The sequence below is a fragment of the Chiloscyllium punctatum genome, chromosome 38, assembly GCF_047496795.1.
Source record: "Chiloscyllium punctatum isolate Juve2018m chromosome 38, sChiPun1.3, whole genome shotgun sequence".
Lineage (NCBI taxonomy): Eukaryota > Metazoa > Chordata > Chondrichthyes > Orectolobiformes > Hemiscylliidae > Chiloscyllium > Chiloscyllium punctatum.
This window is the reverse complement of record NC_092776.1, coordinates 39037372-39053428: the sequence shown is the minus strand read 5'-3', so window position 1 is coordinate 39053428 and position 16057 is coordinate 39037372. Positions and strand designations below refer to the sequence as shown.

General features: G+C 40.8%; 1 protein-coding gene across 4 annotated transcripts in view; it reads left to right on the top strand.

The window, feature by feature from the left end:
- LOC140463540 (serine/threonine-protein kinase 32C) overlaps positions 1–16057 on the top strand; it is a 348144-nt gene that overhangs the window by 194497 nt on the left and 137590 nt on the right. The window lies entirely within an intron of this gene.

The following is a 16057-nucleotide window of genomic DNA, read 5'->3' as shown; positions in this document are numbered from 1 at the left end:
TTTAAAAAGTGTTTGAAATGATTGAATTTGTGGAAGTAAATTCAAATGAATTCATTAAATTTTCAAACATTAACATTGTAAACAATAATTTCCAGGTTGTAGTTATTATTAAATTACATTTAAAATAAATATGTTTTCCTTGCACTATGTTTTGAATTTAGATATTTTATTTATCTTGGTATTCGAAGAAATAAATTAATCTAAATCCAATGGAAAGTTAGTGATACATGTGGAGTTTGGAAGTATTGTTACTTGGAAAGTAACTTGTTGAGATTCAGTCACTTTTCATCATAGAATTAGATTAATTACAGTGCGGAGACAGGCCCTTCAGCCCAACAACACTGACCCTCCGAAGAGCAACCCCGACACCTACCCCTTCACCTAACACTACAGGCAATTAAGATCAGTTAAACAAAGCTGGTGGATTTACTAAGCAGTTGTACAAACTTATTCACAAACTATTGGAGAATGTGTTTGAGAAAGAATCTTAGACAGTTAGATCAGGGGCACAGTCTCGGGATGAGGATTTGATCATTTAGGACGAAGGCCTGAAGAAAGTTCTCCACTCAAAGGCTCTAACCCAAAAGTTTGAGCATGCTCTATTTAGAGGATACCTGAGGCTGAGTGGACAAATTTTTGGTATCTCGGGGAATTGACCAGTTTTAAGGAGCAGGCAGGAAAGTGACATTGAGGCACTAGATAAACCATGATAGTATTGGATAGTGAAGCAGGCTTGACAGGCAGTGCTCGTCTTTCTCACATTCTCATCCATGAGCTACAAATTGGTCATTGAAAATCTAGTGATCAGCGTATACTTAAAGAACATTCTGGACAGAAAACCACTGTACTTTAACAAATAGAAAGGGTAGGTGGAATAATTGTCTTTAATAGCAGGTCATTTGCCAAGTAAGGCAAGATAGGTGACATCTAATAGTTCAAAAATTATTCTTATATAAGTGAGTCACTGCCAGTACTGTATTTAGCGCTCGATTGTACATAACCTAGAAAGTAGTTTTTTTTTGGTTCCAGCGAATTTATAGGCAGTGTACCCTTTCCTTCACTATAGTCTCCCAAGGGGCAGTACTTTGACAGGAATTGATATGGGTTCTAACTATAGCATAAACTTGGGATTGGTATACTTAATACAGCAGAAGCATATATGACCTTGACAAAGCTACTATCCATTATGCTGACAGGCAAGCAATGAAATATGTTTGCCAAATTCATAACAAATAACAATTAGTAATGAATTTCTAATGACTTCAGAATGTTGAGAGAAAGCTAAAATGATATTAATAACTGCTAACATGAATGTTTTTATTGCAGCCAATAGTACTACTTAAAAATCTTCATTTCTCAATATATTTACCGGAATGAATCTGGATAACCACATTATTAATCCAGTAACCAGGGTCCACATTCCAAGTGCTTTAGTTTAATCATTTAATTTGAGATTTTCTAATCATCTGCCAGTCATGTTTGAAAAAAATGTCTAATGTAGAACTAATTGGTTTGAGATAAATAGAGATATATTGGTTTTTTTAAAAATCTAATTTTCTTGTCTATTCAAATACAATAGGATAGTTTATCTCTCACTGGAATTTAACCATCTGTTAAGCTACATCCATCTGTCTAACAGTATCTAAACTGTTTTAAAAAAAACTATCAAGCAGCTTTAAATGATTTATAACTTCCTTATGAAGCTTGCATGCCTAAAAGTTGATCAATTTTGGGGAACTGTCCTAACTTTAAGCCAAGTGGACTGAAAATATGTTTTATTTTAAGCTGTATTTCAAGATTTTATATGATTTTACACATTGGAAAGAAAAAAAATCTTAAAGCTACCAAGCATTCTCCTTTCAGTCTGCAGTGTTTAAATGCAAAAACTTGTAGACAACATACATTTGGGATTAAGAGGTACTTAATCCGAGGTGAAACACAGAAAGGAGGGCACATATGGCAACTGAACTTGCCCATGTTGTCTACCAAATAAATATCCTCAGTTTAGCCAGTGTAAGTAAAGTTCCCACAGAACACAGATTAATATCACAAAAGTTCTTATGATCTCAGTGGCTGGTTCTGGTAGTGCAGAGTGCTCCAGCATAGCTGCAGTGATGCTGTACAAGACTCATAGTCTCTCCACTTATGGCTACTTTGTCATGTCATATGGAGTGTGTCAAAGTGGCAAGACATACCAGTGAATTGGAGGACATTGGGAGAGGGCCAAGTAGCGACATCCACCTGAGATACTTGCATATATTTCAACCTTAAATATTGTACTCTGTTCCTGAGCTCCACCATAGTTCAGACAGTTCTTGATGAAATACTCTTATCTGGGTTCTCAACACCGGATGTTACAAAAACTTACTTTTATTTCATTGCTTAGTAAATGTCCAGTCTAGAATAAATTGTGGATAAACAGAAGATTGCAGCAACAGATAAGGATTTTTTTAAATGTAGCATGCTGCAATGAACCAAGAATGAATATCATGAAGTAGGATTTGTTTCACTAATTCAGAGCTCGGAGTTAATCCACTTAACAATGCAATTTGAAGATCTATCTCTCAAATGTGTATGCTTGTGAACAAGTAATTTATAATGTTTGGGCTATTGTCCTTGTAATTGCCAATTCTCCAAAAAGAGTTGAATAAGAATTTAAGTAGATCATGCAAAAAGGTTGAACTTTTGGGTTAATCATGCACTCTATATAAAACAATTGCAGTTAATCTAACTCATTTACTCAGAGTTTTTGGGAAAGCTCTGATCTCTCCTTTTATCACATTTGCGCTGGCTAACTCTGCACACTGCACTGGCCAATGGTGTAGCAGAAATGATGATCAAGCAGAGTGCCCCATAAATGGCTTAAGCAGAAGTGTGTACACGGAGGAAGGACAGGTCAAGAATTTTTCTGTACTTTTCCAAGAAATTCCATGAGGGAGGACATGCTGATGACTCAAGTGCTGGAGGTCCATTTGTGAAGGACAGGAAAAGTGGTATGTCCTGTATGAAACTGTGAGCCATTGTCATCAAAAAGAAAATGGCCAGTTAATTCAGCTTGGAAACTGAATCCCACACTGAAAATGTTCTTTAGGTTACCCAGAATCCCCTAGGTACAGATCTGGAAATGGATTAACAGCTTTTGTTGCTAAGCACTTGTTGATATTTCCATGCATTCTCATAAGCAGCAAATTGTTCTGTGCTGAACCATCTTAAACATTAACAGAAGGTTATCCTGTGTAGGACATATTATAGTAGCAGGTTCCCATCATCTGGAAGGCTAGCACATTTTATTCTTGTATCGCAGTGTCTAGGGATGAATGCACATGGCTTGCTTAAGTCAGGAGATTGTGATCTGAGCTGATGACCACGAGAGAATTGATGAAAAATCCCTTCACAGTAGAATTCACTGCTGTCATGCATGAATGCTTGTAGAGAAGACAGCAATGTAGCATATATCACTTCCAGGGAGACACTTAGTAGCAAAAATCCCAAGATAAGTAAAGACACCATGTTCAAAATGCTGCCATTAAAGTCATGGGTTTCAATTATTTTGACTTTATTCATCAATTTCAACAAGTTGTGTGAAAGGATTCACAGATCTGATTGCAATACATAGCTCCCTGAAAGTGGAGTTGCAGGTAGATAGGATAGTGAAGAAGGTCAGAGTATTGAGTACAGGTGTTGGAAGGTCATGTAAAGGACACTGGTTAGGCCACTGTTGGAATATTGTGTGCATTTCTGGTCTCCTTCCTATCAGGAAGATGTTGTGAAACTTGAAAGGGCTCAGAAAAGATTTACAAGGATGTTGCCAGGCTTGGAGGATTTGAGCTATAGGGAGAGGCTGAATAGCCTGGGGATATTTTACCTGGAGTGCCAGAGGCTGAGGGTTAACCTTATAGAGGTTTCTCAAATCATGAGGAGCATAGATAGGATAAACAGACAAGATATTTTCCCAGAGTTGGGGGAGTTGTAAACTAGAGGCTATAGGTTTAAAGTGTGAGGCGGAAGATTTAAAAAGGACCTAAGGCCCAACTTTTTCATGCAACAGGTGTTGCATGTATGAAATAAGCTGCCAGAAGAAATAACAGAGATGGTACAATTACAACATTTAAAAGCCATCCGGGTGGGTATATGAATTGGAAGGGTTTAGAGGGATGCATGCCAAGTGCTAGCAAATGGGACTAGATTTATTTAGGATATCTAGTCGGCATGAACGGGTTGGATCAAAGGATCTGTTTCTCTCTATATATCTCTATATGTATCTCTATGTATATCTCTATGACTGTGTCTGATCTGGAACAAGTAAAAGTGTGTATTCCATGGCAGTCTTGACATTTTTCACATGAGATCTGAGAGAAAGCAAAAAAAACTTTCACTAATATTTCTTTAGATGTCTACAGGGAATGGGAATCTAGTCCGCGGTCATACAGCACATGCTGCTATTTTTTCATGCAACTTTGAAAAGATACACCAGACCCAGGAGTCTTCTTTACATGTTTAAATTAATCTAATACTTAGTTCAGGCAGTGTCCATGGACGCCAAGAACAAGAGGGACAAATATGGCTGGGGCAATGCTAAAGGTACATTTTAGCTTCAAAATTTCACACCTAGATCAATAACCTTTTGTTTACCACCCAAGTTATTGGCAGTGGCATACCAATTTCTATCCACAATATGCTCACATAGATTTTGTTGAATGTGGTTAAGTAACAAGTGCTCAAGGATGTAGTGTTGGGTCTACCAGATAAATTAGGTAAATACTCCTGCCCTAGTAGAAAGTTATGTACAAATTCCAGGTACATCTTGAGACTTTTCATACACCCAGTTGGATTATTAACCTTGGTGTTAGTCTTGGCCCAGTGCTGTCACCATGGGGTCAGAAGTCGGTGCGTTCTAAAGACTTGAACACAGATTGTTGCTGACCATTCGGTACAGTACTGAGAGTGCTCTCATTTTGCCGGAAATGTCAAACTGAGATCAAAACTGCCTGCTCAGGTCGAAGTAAAAGAACCCATGTCACTGTTTGAGAAAAGAGAAGGGAAATTCTCCCTTGTGTCCCAGCCAATGTTTATCAATCAACCACCATCACTTGAAATAAATTAATGCAGCCTTCTACATTAACCATTTCCGAACCATTATTTTATACAGCAGATGGTCACCATTGCATTGCTATTTTGAGAGATCCTATATGCAATTTAACTGCCACATTTTCTAAACTGCAAAAGAAACTAGACTCTACAAATATTTCATTCTCCTCTACCCTAGTATGGAATGACGATCTCCTGTGGGTGGCACAGTGGCACAGTGGTTAGCACTGCTGCCTCACAGTGCCTGAGACCCGGGTTCAATTCCCACCTCAGGCGACTGACTGTGTGGAGTTTGCACATTCTCCCCGTGTCTATGTGGGTTTCCTCCTACCTAGTGTTAGGTAATGAGGGGTATGGGTGGGTTGCGCTTCGGCGGGTCAGTGTGGACTTGTTGGGCCGAAGGGCCTGTTTCCGCACTGTAATATAATCTAATCCTCTTCAAGTATTCAATGCCGTGTCAGTTCATACTAAGTGAATGTGGCAGCTTTAAAACAGTGGAATCAACTGGTACATAGCTGAATAATTTCTTAGCTACTCTCTACAGTCACTGCTATCGGGAGGGAAAGGGTGAAATGAGAATTTTTCCTTTCTGTTCAAGACATTATATCTCTTGATACATCTTTTTCACTGAATTGGCCTTGATTCATCTCTACCTTATTAAACCTATGCTTCCTCATCTGATCATTACCCCATTTTCTAATGCTGTTTCACATGCTTGAGCGTGACTTGATATGGACTACACCATGGGACTTTGTCAGGTACTGAGGTGTAAAGAGTTTGTTACATACCATTGATCATTGTTTGAATAGTATATCTGGCTGGCCTGTTCTCTGTGGAATAATGTTCTGGCCTCAGCAATTAATGGAAAATTTCCTTCATATGGAAATCTCCTTGTCAGCTGAAATGGAGCGACATTGACTGAAATCCACACCAAGCAGGTATGTCACAGTTGAAAAGAAAGACTGACAATTATCCTGCACCTCTCATGGGCCAGGATGTCCCAAAGCATTTTACAGCCAATAAAGTCATTTTGAAATGCAGTCCCTATTGTAAATATGGAAAATATTAATTTGCACACAGGAAGCTCCCACAATCAGCAATGACAAAGTAGCAGGTAATTTTTCGTTAGTGACATTGCAGTCAACTGAAAAGTTTTATTCTGGCATTAGGTGCTCTAACTATTTCCAGACATCGTATTAATATTCCTGTTTTGTTTCTAGTTGATATTTTCAGAATTGTAATAACTGTCATTTGAACCTGTGGGCAGATTGTTTGAATTTGATGATTACATGTTTAAATTACAGAACAGGTGGGATATTTTCTTGATGGTTGGAAGAATTTGCTGATCATAGTACATGTTGATTAGGCAATTTTCCTTCCTTTTTCTCCTAATGCTTTATTCTGTTCCTCTATTGCTTGTCAAAAGTGCCAGAGGTCTTGGCAGGGATCAGCATACATTTTGCTGATATTGGTAGATGACAAGTATTCTACTTGCACAATCCAACTTTATAAAATAGATCTTAATAAATTATGTTTTCTAATGCCAACACCATGAAGGTTGGTGTTAAAGGTGGCAGAAAACTGGGAATGAAGAATAACAACATCTGCTGCTGTTTACAGTACTTTCTCAAAATGTCAATGTGTAAATGCAACATTAGCATTATGACATTGTTTTATTACCCATTATTAATTGATGCTGATTTACTACCAATGGTGACTTCAGTGAAGTGAAAAAGTTACTCTCATGGTGCAAGAGTATTTGAGGATACTTTCTCTTCAGCTACAACAAAAATGATTTAGTTTAGTCTTACTGCACATCAACAACATGAGCTTATGATAATACACTGAGATTACCTTTTCATATTTGCAGACAAATACCATGTTGCAATTAATGATAACATTTATTTTCTCTGAATATGTCTCCTCCTGTGCAAATCCTTGCTTGTGTGAAAAGAGTCTGTGTCTGCACTCAGTCTCTCAAAGTACATCCAGTGTTGGGTGCAAGCATATATTTGTGTGCAGACTTCTCTGTGAATGTGCTAAGGAACTGAATGCCATCAAATGATTTGCGCGTTGGCCTTATTGTGCTGTGATACTGTTTTGTGGTCCAACAGCATTTTCTGAAAACCATAGCCTGAACATTTGCAGGATGATAAGTGTTCTCAGAGTGGAGAGAAACTGGCAGAAAATAGGTTCCCTCTGAAATGAAGTATGGGCCCTGATAAAATTTTTAAAATGGCATTCATGAGATGAGGGCATCGCTGGCTTGGCCAGCATTTATTGACCATGTCAGAGGACACTTGAGAGTCAACCACATTGTTGTGAATCTGGAGTCACATATAGTCCAGACCAGGTAAGGCTGACAGTTTCCTTCCCTAAAGGACTTTCGTCCACCAGATGGGTTTCCCCCAAGAAATTGATAATGGATTCACGGTCATGGTTAGACACTTAATTGTCGATATTTTATTGAATACATATTTCACCATCTGCTGTGGCAGGATTTGAAGCCAGGTTGCTAAAATATTACTTGGATTAACAGTCCAGCCATAATACCACCAGGCCATCGCCTCCCCGTGATTTTCAATCTTGTTGTCTGGCTGCAGGTTGCGAGATGGGCTGGCTGGCTATCATACTCACTGAGCTTCTGGCACCAGCTTGCAGCTGGGGAGGAGAGTGGGTGGATGGAGATGGGTGGCTGGGGAGACCCATGAGATGGTCCAGGACACAAGATTGTGGAAGGGGGAGACCATGGGAGGTAAAGGGAAGACCCTGGTGGGTGTTGGATTGAGAGGAAGAGAACAGATCGTTGGGTGTAGTGGGATCTGATGACAGGAAAGCTCAAGAGTTTTGAAAATAAGCACTCCTCCCTCTTGTCTTCCTCCTGGTCCACACTGGTGCTGGAAAAGCATGATTCCATGCAGCAATCCTTACTCCCTTCCCAGGAAGTAACTGTCACCTCAGCAACTGAAGCCTAGGAACATGCAATAAACTGCAACATGGCTTGAAGTGAAACAGAAAGGAAAAACTTTAATTAAGACAGCCAAAGGATGAGATTTATTTATAAGATGTCCCCAGGTGATTTACAGCCAATGAAGTGCACTTACAAAGTCTAGTCATTGTTATGATATAGGCATTGTTATGATATGACATCAACTAATTTGCACATAGCAAAATGCCACAAACAACAATGAGATAATGGTCAGATAACTTCTTTTGGAAATATTGAGTGCAGGATAATTATTGGCTAAGACTTCAGTGAGAACTGCCCTGCATTCCTTCAAAATATTGGGATCTATGAGAGATCCTTTATATTCACCTCAAACTAGTAGCTGGGGCTGTTGTTTAATATCTCATCAAAAAACCATTACAACTAACAGTTTCATTTCCCTTTTGTACTGCATTGGAGTGTTTGGGTCTCTGGAGTGATATTTGAACATGTACCTTTTTGAATGGGATGGGATGGGTAGTCGTCCCCCTATACCCACGGGGAATATGTTCCAAGACCGACTGCAGAAGCTCGAAACTGGGGATAGGAGTGAACCCATTCATTCCAATGGGAAATTTATCTTCCCAGCAGCTCCTGTTCCCTGGTGCTGGAACATTCCCTATAATATGTTTAAACTGCAGTAAACCCCGGGTAGCTGAAACCGCGGAAAATGATTCCATGGATACAGCGGTCAGCTTGTAAATGCTAGCTTAATTAATGACACACATACATCCTGCGATCAGACATAAAAAGATCAGCCAGTAGCTTTGAACCAGATACTAGACTGGCCACTGTAATGCTAACGTGTTGTTAAGAACTGCAAGATTAAATTTCTGCAGTATCTTGAATTGATCCATTGATAACAGTAAGAGAAGCTCACCAAGCATGACATGTTGGAGAGGACAAAGGCAGTGATCAAGTCCACCAGCTCCAAGTAAAACACATTGTATTAAAAAAAAAGTGACTAGCCATCAAACACTTGCATGTAGACAGCCTTTGGATGAAATATCCCCCTGTTGAAACTTGGTCCCTGTGGTAGACTTCTGCTGCGTGCAGGCTTAATAGAATACACAAACCTTCATACTTCTTCAATAACACAGCTCCCTTTGTCACAGGCCTTGATGTAACCATGGCTCCGTGTGCTATTTTCAATTGGCAGTAGCTGGAGCCTAACCTTCCTGGACAGCATTTCAGTTGCATGACTTTAAACGCCTCATCATATATGGTGACGGTCACCTAGGTAACAACAACCCATCTTATCTCTCTTTCCCTAGACAACTGAATCAAAGATGCATCCCTTATCTCAACAGAGCTACCAACTGTGTCTTGTGAAGAATGACTGTCTGGATGTGCAAACCCATAAACTGATTTCATTTATCACTAGTGCCTTTGGATTCCAATCCCTATGTTGGCCATTGCAAAGCTCTTAACTTTAAAACCGGTGCCTCACTTCAAGATCTTTGACCTTCTTGGAAGAATCCCCATTAAATACTGCCTTATTGATATCAGTGAAACAATGAGCATTTATATAGTACTCTTAATGTAGTCAATGTTCCAAGGTGCTTCACAGGAGCTGCATGAATAAGAATTTGAAACCAAACCACACATGTCAATAACATGGTCAAAAAGCTTTGTCAAGGACGTAGATTTAAAGGAGTTCCTTAGAGGACGCACAAGAAGTGGAGCTCATGCTCGAACCACCGACTCTCCTGCTCCTCAGATGCTGCCTGACCAGCTCTGCTTTTCCAGCACCACACTGTTTGACTCTGATCTCCAGCATCTGCAGTCCTCACTCTCCTTCAGATGGGAATTCCAGAGCTTGAGGGTTGGGCAACTGTAGACATGCTTACCACTGGTGGAGCAATTAAAATCAGAGACATTCACAATGCCATAATTTGAAGGAGACAGAGGTTTCAGACCCTTGTGAGGCTGGAAGATATTATCGACAGAGGAAGGAGCAAAGCCAAGGAGGAATTTGAAAATGAGGGTGAGGATTCTAAACTTGAAGCATTGCTTAATGAGCTGCCAATATAACTCTGAGCACAGTGATGTTGATTGAATGGGACTTCATGCATGTAAGGAGATTTTTGTAGGAGAGTTTTGGATGGCCTATGATATATGGAAGGAAGAGTATGAGTCCCACCTGAAGTATGATGGAATTATAGAACTCCTACCATGTGGAAAGAGGCCTTTAACCCATCAAGTCTACACTGACCCTCTGAAGAACATCCCATCCAAGCCTAGCTCCCTACCATATCCCTGTAACCCTACATTTCCCATGGCTAACCCACCTAGCTTGCACATCAGCACCAGGGTCCCAGTTTCGATTCTAGCCTTGGGCAACTGTCTGTGTGGAGTTTGCACATTCTCCCCGTGTCTGCGTGGGTTTCCTCCGGGTGCTCCGGTTTCCTCCCACAGTTCAAAGATGTGCAAGTCAGGTGAATTGACCATGCTAAATTGCCCATAGTGTTCGGTGTATTAGTCAGAGGGGAAATGGGTCTGGGTGGGTTACTCTTCAGAGGGTCGGTGTGGACTGGTTGGGCCAAAGGGCCTGTTTCCACACTGTAGGAAATCTAATCGTAGGTATTCTAATCTAAGAATCTAATATCTGGACACTACGAGGCAATTTGTTATGGTCAATCCACCAAACCTGGACATCTTTGGACCGTGTGAAGAAAACAGAGCACCCAGTGGAAACCCATGCAGACACAGGGAGAATATGCAAACTCCAAACAATTACCCAAGGCTGGAATCAATCCATGGTCCCTGGCACTGTGAGGCAGCAGTACCAACCACTGCCTGGGTCTACTGATAACAAAGTCAGAAATCCAGGTTTCACTAGCAGTTCAACAAGCAATGATTGAGTTGGAGAAGACTACAGACATTAAAAATGCAGTCTTAGTAATAATGCAGATATATGATTGTGAATTCAGTTGAGAGTCAAGTACAACGCTGGGATGTTGAATAATGTCATTCAACCTCAGACAGTTGCTAGGAAGAGGAAAGGACTCAGTAACTAGGGTCTGGAGATTGTAGTAGGAACTGAACACAATAGTATTGGTGATCCTGATATTTAACTGCCAGAAATCACTGCTCATCTAGTACTACATGTTGGATAAGCAGCATGATAATTTAGCAACAGTGGGGGAGTTGAGAGATGTGCTGGTGAGGTAGAGCCTGGTGTCAAAGTATGTGTGAAAGCTGAAGCTGTGCTTTCAGATGATGTTGCCAAGGGACAGCATATAGATGAGAAATTCTCTGTGATCTCTACTTTGTCACCTTGTGAACTCAGTGTTTTGTTGCTAAAATGTTAGAACGAAGAAGTTAGTCACTAATGTATGTATTATGGTTCTTTTGAGGCTGCCTGCAATGACTTTGTTTCTAGATGCATAATCAACAAAGAGAGCACTTGAGTCAAAATGAGGATTCGAGTGAATAATTCTATGACATGTGAAATAACTGCACAGAGACTGGGTCCTGTCACCAAGTCACCCTTTATTTACTCGTTCATAGTACACTGGCTGTAGTCAGCCAGCTCAGAGTTCCTCCATTGAGGAGATTCTAATGTCCTGGTTTTTTTTTAACCCCACACTATCACCTAACTGTGGTAGTATTTATTTTTCCCCAGCACCCATGTCATGTGTGTGCAGCTATAGGACACAGTGAAAAACAACAGGTATGTAAATCTTTATTCATCTTCCACCACCAGGAAGTAAGGAAACAAACGAGTGGCCAGTGACAAGCAATGCCCTTCTCATCAAAGGGCAATGCTGCGTGATCAAAAAAGGTGAAGGGGAGGGCAGGGATTAAATCAAAATAGACTTGGAGGGAGAAATAAAGCACTTCCTAAATAGCTCGAGGGTTTTGGTCAACACCGCGTGCTCCTACTCCAGGGACACATGGGCTCAGACGTAGCTGCAGAAGAGGGGCAGGCAATCAACCATAACAATCCCCACCACAACCCGCTGCCTGGACCTATTTATGGCCAGCTTGGGCAGTAACAGACCTGTGAGGATGTCCTCTGACCTACCCTCCCTCCTCTGCACCGGGTGCCCAAAGATTAGGAGTGTGGGACTGAAATGCAACCAAATGCAGAGGAGGAGGTTTTCTTGAAAACTAAAAAGGGAGTGCAAGTGCCCATACCCAATATCTACGTGGTCCATAGACTCCAAAGTACCACAGAACAAGCAGTTGGGTTAGGAGTCCGTGAACCACCGCAATCTTCCACCCAAATGGCCAATGTAACCAAAAACAAAGGAGAAGGTCTTTAAGGAAATCAAAAAGGGGGTTCAGGTACCCACATCCAATATATACATGGTCCACACATTCCACTGCACTACAAAACAAGCAGTTGGGCTGGGAATCCATGAACCACCGAAATCTGCAGTTGTAGGGGACCGCTGCGTGCAGCACCCTCCACCCCAGATCCCCAAAAGAAAGGGGGAGGAGTCCCGCATAGAGAGCCCTCCACTGGGGACCCCCACCACCCAGTCTCCTGGTTATATTGGTCAGCCAAGGCTTTCCTGATTGGCACAGGTTAACAACCTCAATCAAGAACCACATAGTCAATGTGGTCCACTTGGTCGCAATCACTACAGAGTGCAAAAGTGAAGATTTGTTGTGCCTGAATGCTGTGATATTCATCACAGATGGATTTTTTTCAGTAAATGACCCTTCTCTGCTTTGGCAGCCATTCACTTCAGCAGAACCTATTCCTGGGAGCACCGCTGTAGTAAATGGGACCTACAGGACACAAACTCCCCTGGAAATCTCAGTTTGTACTATTTTTGTTTATGCAATATTTTGACCAAACAGATCCAAAAATACAACTGTACAAAATAGTCCTGATCAGAGTATAATGGCAGCTGTTTTATTTTCATCGATGAGTCAGGGAGAGTACTTTATATTCATTGCACAATGTGAGCCAGTTATGTCCTACTGTTTCAAATCATACAGACGGCATCCTCATTCATTCACAAGTGTTGGAAAGGCAATACCGGAGTGTCAGTAATCACCCTCATGTGAAGCTACGCTCATTATTTCATGAGCGACACCTGTCATTTGGGTCGTGTGAATCGATGGTTGACTGCTTGCAGCTTTTCAGCTGCTCCTACCTATGGCCTCCCACTGTTTGGTTCCTTCCCTAGGGAAGTGGCCTTCTATACTGGCAAGTACTTTATCTATTTTATTTATCTAACTTCTTATTACACATACATTTACACAGTCGCACAGTGTCAAAAATTTAGTGAACCCTCCTGTTTTTCTTTTTCTTTGGTGGAGTCCTTTTGAGCTCTCTGCCCCAAATTCCCATATCTCCTCAACCCTACCATTCTTCCTTAACCTCAGGAATTCTGCTTGGCTTTTCCCTCAAAACCTGCAGCTCATTATTCCTTGTACCTACACCCTCTGTTTCTGTTTTCCTTTTACTTGTATGAATTCTGGGCCATTACATCTTCCTTTAGAAATTTAAAAATTCCAACACCCACAAGTGAGGAATTGGTCCTGCAAGCCACACGGTCCTGGTTTCTGATGTTTCTCTCTCCATGGGTGCTGCAGCATTCTCAGCATTTTCTGTTTCTGTTTCAGAATCCAGTGCCAATTGGCAGGTCAAACTGATATTAATTATAGGTGATGTTGCTTCAGCTAATGCACTTGAAAGGGTTAATCTGAGCTAAATCTGAGCCAACTCTGATATTGAACACAGCCTGTGGGTGGAGCATTGGGTAGATTGGCGCAGTTGGAGATAGTTCAGGAATGCAACAATTGAAGTCTGGCCGAGTCTCCTCATGGTGATGCACATCACTTGCTGACGTCTTGTTAGTAACACTTAATATGCGGGAGAGTTAATGTATCTAGTGTATAATTACTGAGATGTAATATACTGCGCCCTGTTATCTAAGACAAGAACCTCTTTTACTGAGGTTTTACCACAGACTACTAGAAAGCCCCTTGACTAGCATAGATGGCAGCTATCTAACCCCACCCTCAAAAGGTTGATACTAAGGCTGTCATCTCATATCATCACTAACATGCTGGCAATGGTGGACCCCGAAAGTCATGGAGTCATAGAGAAACAGACCCTTCAGGCAAACTTGTCCATGCTGACCAGAAACCCAAACTAATCTAATCCCATTTGCCAGCACTTGGCCGAAATCCCTCAAAACCCTTCCTATTCATATACCCATCCCGAAGCCTTTTAAATGTTGCAATTGTACCAGCCTCCAAGAAGAGGCCAACAGTGAAAAAAATACAGAAGAATCTGACGAGAACGGAATAGAAAATTCTGCACAAAATCAAGTTACTTTAAACAAATCAAACTTTAAGGCAGAAGCAACAAGTTAACCAGAAGGTTTTAAATACATATCAGTCAGCATAGGCTGGTGGAAACCAGAGTAAGGAAATTGAAAGTTAGTTTGATGGAGGGTGAACATGGAGAATTATAAGTAGATAATAAAGAAATGGGGGATTAATGATAAATGTCATGTTTCTGTTTTCATTGAAGAGAATACAAAACAAATCCCAGTAATATCTATACTGAGAGGGTTGAAGGGATAGGGGAACTTGGTAAATTATAATTATTAGGTTTGCAGTAATAAAAAAGCCCAATGGAGCTGTGCTATTATTCTCCGGATCCTAATTATTTAATCTTAGGATTTCAAACGAGTTGGTTAATGAGATAGAACATGCGTTGATGTTAGTTTTACAAAATTTGTTGGATTCTCAATGGTTCTATTAGACTGGAAAGTAGCAAATATAGCTGCTCTATTCAAGAAGGAATGGAGGGACAAAACAGCAAACTATAGACCAGTTAACTTGACATCTTGGGATAGGTGTTAAAATTGGTCACAAAGAAGATTATATCTGGACACTTAGAAAAATCTCAAGGAATCAGGAAGAATCTGAGTGGTTCTATGAAAAGGAAATAGTGTTTAACTATTTGGAACTTTTGAGGAATAATGTGTACTGTGGATTAGGGGAAGATGTTGATGGTCTGCTTTTGAACTTGCAGAAGGCATTCGTCAGTGTTGCTAGGAGATCATGGTTTCAGGGCTCACTGACTGGCATTGCTAGAAGATTGGTTGGCTGGCATAAAAATAGAGCATGCATAAATGGAACAAAAACAGATACTGCTGGAAAACTCAGCAGTTCTGGCAGCATCTGTGGAGAAAAAACAGAGTTAACATTTCGGCTCCAGTGACCCTTCTTCAGAAGTGTCTCTCCACAGATGCTGCCAGACCTGCTGTGTTTTTCCAGCAATTTCTTTTTTGTTTCTGATTTCCAGCGCCTGCAGTTCTATCGCTTTTACGCATGAATGGATCTTTTTCAGATTGATTGGATGTGATTTGTGGGATCCTAAATTTGTCTGCTGGCCCCTCCACCTTTTTACGTCAATTACTTGGGGGATAAAGGAATCGAAGATTATCAAGGGAAGATAGGAATTTGGAATTTGGAACACAAATAGATCAGTCATGAGATTATTTAATAGTGAAGCAGACTCCAAGGGCTGAATGACCTACTGTTGTTCCCTATTGTATAATCATACTAGCAAAACAAGCACTGTTGCATTCATGAATAGGAATCAATAGACAATAGACAATAGACAATAGATGCAGGAGTAGGCCATTCTGCCCTTCGAGCCTGCATCGCCATTCAATATGATCATGGCTGATCATTCCTAATTAGTATCCTGTTCCAGCCTTATCTCCATACCCCTTGACTCCACTATCTTTAAGAGCTCTATCCAATTCTTTCTTAAAAGAATCCAGAGACTGGGCCTCCACTGCCCTCTGGGGCAGAGCATTCCACACAGCCACCACTCTCTGGGTGAAGTAGTTTCTCCTCATCTCTGTCCTAAATGGTCTACCCTGTATTTTTAAGTTGTGTCCTCTGGTTCGGCACTCCCCCATCAACGGAAATATGTTCCCTCCTGCCAGAGTGTCCAGTCCTTTCATAAGCCTATACGTTTCAATCAGATCCCCTCTC